This window comes from Macrotis lagotis, chromosome 3 (assembly GCF_037893015.1).
Source record: "Macrotis lagotis isolate mMagLag1 chromosome 3, bilby.v1.9.chrom.fasta, whole genome shotgun sequence".
Classification (NCBI taxonomy): domain Eukaryota; kingdom Metazoa; phylum Chordata; class Mammalia; order Peramelemorphia; family Peramelidae; genus Macrotis; species Macrotis lagotis.
This window is the reverse complement of record NC_133660.1, coordinates 98,473,128-98,478,260: the sequence shown is the minus strand read 5'-3', so window position 1 is coordinate 98,478,260 and position 5,133 is coordinate 98,473,128.

The window sequence follows — 5,133 nt, the reverse complement described above, 5'->3', positions numbered from 1 at the left end:
CACTGTGAGCTCACTTTACTCCCATCACCTAGATCCCTGTCTGATAAGAGGTGGCTCTTCTTACCAAGGCAAATTCCTATAACATGTACAAGTATATATCATTTCCATCCATCTTCTCTAGGATAGTGACACACTATATTTCATACCCTTTCACTAGTGACTCCTTACCTCTTGTCTAAAAATATACCCATATCTTCTCAAAAAAATACCCAAATGAAGCAACATGATTCCTTTGCTGTCATTATCTTTTCAACACTACAATCTCATTTTTCTTTTAAAAGTTATTTATTCATAATTTTATTTTTTCTCACTTAACATGTAAAAACAATTTTAACACATTTTTAAATCTCTGAGTTTCAAATTCTCCCTCTTCCTCCCTTTCCAATCTCTCTCATTGAGAAAGCAAGCAATTTGATATAGTTATACATTTGAAGTCATGTAAAACATTTCCATAATTGTCTTAGTGTGAAAGAAAACATAGATCTATACCCACAAAAAAATAAAAAGAAACCTCAAGAAAAACAAAGTAAATAAAAAAAAGTATGCTTCAACCTGTATTCTGAAAACTACCATCTCTTTCTCTAGGGATGGATAGCATTCTTCATCATAATACCTTCAGAGTTGTCTTGGGTCATTGTATTACTAAGAAAAGCTTTTATTCATTCCTGATTTTCCTACAATATTGCTGTTATTTTGTACATAGAGGCCATTGTACATTTCACTTTGCATCAAGCCATGTAACTTTTTCCAGATTGTCTGAAAGCATCCTGCTCATAATCACCCAAAAGATACTTGCATTTCTCTAATAAATGGTGAATTAGAACATTTTATATGGTTATAGGTAGCACTGATAATTGCAGCTGAAAACTGTTCATATCTTTTGATCATTTATCAATTATGGAATGGTTCATATTTTTATAAACTTGACTCAGTTCTTTATATGTTTGAGAAATGAGGCCTTTATTAGAAAAATTTGCTTCAAAATTTTTTCACAGTCATTATTACTAACTATATTTCCCTCCCTCTTATTCCCCCTGTTTATTCTATTCTTTCTCTCTTTTCCTTCTGACACTCCAGGGTAAGGTACACTGTTCCAAGCTTCTGGGTTTTGTCACAGTTTTCTCATCTGTAAAATGAACTAGAGAAGAAAATGGCAAACTACTTCAGTGTCTTTGCCAGGAAAATCCCAAATAGTTTCATAAAAAGTCAGACATGACTAACAATAACAGAACAACAGCATAACTAACAAATAATATCAAAAGACAGTAACAAACTATCCTCTTCCTAGTCATCCAGACATTCAACCTAGATATCATCCTCAACTCCTCACTCTCATTCATCCCCCAGAATATAGCATAATATCTGTCAAATAATAAGTGTTAAATAAATGCTATCACATAACTATCACACAAACTCACAAATTTCCTCATAAATGGCAAACTTTTTTTGAAAATGGAGATTACTGCCAAAGGAAGTTCAATTTTCATGTGTGCTAAGAGCTGACTAACCATGCCTAGGAGTAACCACACATTTCTACAGCTCTAAGTCAGAAAACATATTGAAAACAACCTCTCTATAATTTAGAGGAGGATGAGGTTCAAGACTCATGAATAATAAATTTTATGGTTAATCCAATAGATTCAGATTCTCTACTATGAGTGAATGTTGGGGGAGTCTTAGTTGTTTTGACCCCAATGCATTCCTTTTTCTTGGTTCTAAATATAATTTAAAGATACCCCAATAAACATTTTCACTGACTTCTATGTCATTTTCACCTTCTTTTCCCACTGGCTAAGTGCCATACTCTAAGGACCATGGAACAGCCCTTTTGATTCAGACTCAGGAAAATTTACACAAAAGATCTCTTTTACAACAACTATCCTCTAATTCTTGGTTTGCCAGTGATTCTGTGTTGGAGAGTGTTAGGGAATCTGTTTGGAAATAAGTTTCTTATTTTAAAAATTCAAAATAGAAACCACATGGGAATGACAGAATAAAGCTGAATGAATGGGAAGAAAAACCACATGGCTCCTCCATCCCTTGGCTGGTCATGCTAAAGAAACCACAGAGAGAGTAGATTATAACACTCTTCATTTTCTAACCTATCTGTTATATGCAAACCACCCTGGATTGGGACTATGCACACAAAAGTACATACACTCTCTCTCTCCTCAGGTTTACAGTAGAAGTGGGGAGATAATGTACATATATATAAAAATGAATTATGTGTATAGATGTGCTAAATGCATATATGTATGGGTGGGGGGGTTTAGGTGAGTATGTATATATATATATATATATATATATATATATATATATATGTGTGTGTGTGTGTGTGTGTGTGTGTGTGTATGCAAACATATATCCCAGATGTGAAAGGCATTTGTCCCTGTCTTTCCCTCAGTAGTCATCACCATGACCTATGCCCCAGAAGTCACAGACTAATTGAATGCTTTGTGAGGTTAATATTTGGTGAGGCTACATTTGCTATTAAGGGCAGCAGTTCTTGTCCTGAGTCCATCTATCAATAGTAAGCATTCACACAAGGGCTACTTGAATCCTTCCTTCTGGGTTACTCTCTCTGCCTTCTAGAATGTTTTCCCTTCTGAGTTTATATCACTGCCTAAGCACTATATCTGTGTGTTCATCTTAAGGCATTGAAATCTCTAGCTTAAGAGTTCTTTTTCCCTTTCTTTACTGCAGCTAAGAAGCAGTTCCCTTCCCCAGTCCCTTTTGTTCCACTTAGCCCTTATCCAGCTTTAATTAATACTGAGTTTCCCCCAAAGCATATACTTCTCTGAGCAGCCAGCTGATAGAGTGGATAAAGCACTAGGCCTAAAGTCAAGAAGACTTGAGTTCAAGATTCAGCCTCAGATATTTACTTACTTCATGATTTTTTGGTTTCCCCAAATATAAATTGGGGGCAATTGGATTGTTATGAGGATCAAATGAGGATAAAACTTGCAAAAGTTTTATTGACTATCACACAAAATAAATTTTATGGTTAATCTAACAGATTCATGGATCCCATCCTCTCTACTGTGAGTGAATGTGGGATAGTTTTATCTGTTTTACCCCCAAAGCATTACTTTTTTCTTGGCTCTAAATATAATTTAAAGCTACTTCAATTGGCATTTTCACTGACTTCTATATCATTTTCACCTTCACTTAGCATGGTACCTGATACAATAGTAATGGTAGAAGTAGTCATAGTGGCAAATGGTGATAGTAATAGTGGCAGTAATGATAGTGGTAGCAGTAGTAATACTAGCAGTAGTAGTAGTAGCACTAGTACTAGTACTAGTACTAGTAGTTATCTAGTATATTTTATACCCTTCTCACTGAAACAACCATTGTGTTCCTGGTGGGCCCCTAGGCCATAACCCCAGTAGTAACTTCAAAGATCATCTGATTATAAGTATTCTTAACCTTTTTTGTATCGCAGAACCCATTGACAGCCTGATGAAACCGGTGAGTTTCATAGGAATGTTTTTAAATACATAAAGTAAAATATACAGGATTATCAAAAAATTATACACAAAATAATCACAACTTTTGAAGTTTATAAATGCCAAATTAAGAATCCATTCGTTTCTAGTATAGAACAAAGCTGGACAAGAATTCTGCATTAATTGTCAAATCAGTGGTCAAAATATGGTGCACAAATGCTTTGTAATAAATATCATCCAGTGACACCTGAACTACAGGAAGTCAGAGGAAGAACTAACCAACTACTAGTAAGGATCATGAAAGGTCTCCCAGGAAGGATGGGATTAGAATTAAGATTTTAAGAATGGATTAAAAATTAGATGGCAAATAAATGGCAGAGTGGCTATAGGACTGGATTTGGAGTTAAGAAGCAGAAGACTCATTTTCCTGAGTTCCAATGTAGCCTCAGATGCTTACTAGTTGTGTGATCCTGGGGCAAGCCATTTAGCCCTGTTGGCCTCATTTTCCTCATCTGTAAAATGAAATACAAAAGGAAATGGCAAGCCACTTTAACACAGTTACAAGAAAGCCAGAAATAGGATAATGAAGAGTCAGACAAGACTTAAAATTGACTGAACATCAACACCAACATGGAAATTAGTTAGGCAGATAGGAGAAAGAGCATGATTCCAGGTGAAAAAACATAAAACTCCAAGATTCATTGCATTTTGGGGCCAATAAAAATTCAGCTCAGCTAGCTAAAACAGTGGTCTTTGTAGAAAAATAACTGGAGATAAAGTTGAAAATGGATGTATTAGGCCCACATTTGCTTAAAATTATGCCCATTCACATTATCTTCCCCCCTTTGGGTTAGTCTTTCTTATCTTCATTATTTCTTTTTTTCAGAAATTTCATTCTTTGGCTATTTAATTCTCAGTATGGTTTATTCACAAGTTATTTTCTAGTTGATGGTAGTGATTCTGTACTGAATTTCTCCTTGGATTCCTCATTGGTTTGGAGGAGAAACAAATAAGTTTATTTTAACTTATTTCTATCCAAATTCAGTCCCCTAGTCCTAGTATATACAACAGTCTGAGTCCTGCTTCCCTCCTAACCCTCATCATCTACTGCATCCTGACTATCAGTTGTCTTGACTTTTGTCCTGCCACTGGACTTTGATGACTCAGGAAGAGTGAGGCTGATGACTTTGCACAATTCTACATCATTTAAATCCAATTCACACTCAAGTCAAAACATCACCTATGATGTCACTGATCCTTTTCAAAAATGAAGGAAGAATAACAGGGCAGAACCCATCTCTAACTGAGAAATGATAACACCATAATTAAGTATTTACTAAACAACCACTGTCTGAATCACAATATTCAATACAAGAGATAAGAAGAGGGGTAGTCCATGATTTCTCTTCTCTTGGCAAAAAAGAAAAAAGTATTTTATTTTCCTTTAGAAAAGAATGAAGGGGGGCGGCTAGGTGGCATAGTGGATAAAGCACCAGCCCTGGAGTCAAGAATACCTGGGTTCAAATCCGGTCTCAGAAATTTAATAATTACCTAGCTGTGTGGCCCTGGGCAAGCCACTTAAACCCATTTGCCTTGCAAAAAACCTAAATAAAAAAAGAAAAGAATGAAGATGAGGATTCAAAACCATTCCACATAAGCAATGACTGAAGGAATGTTTATCCTG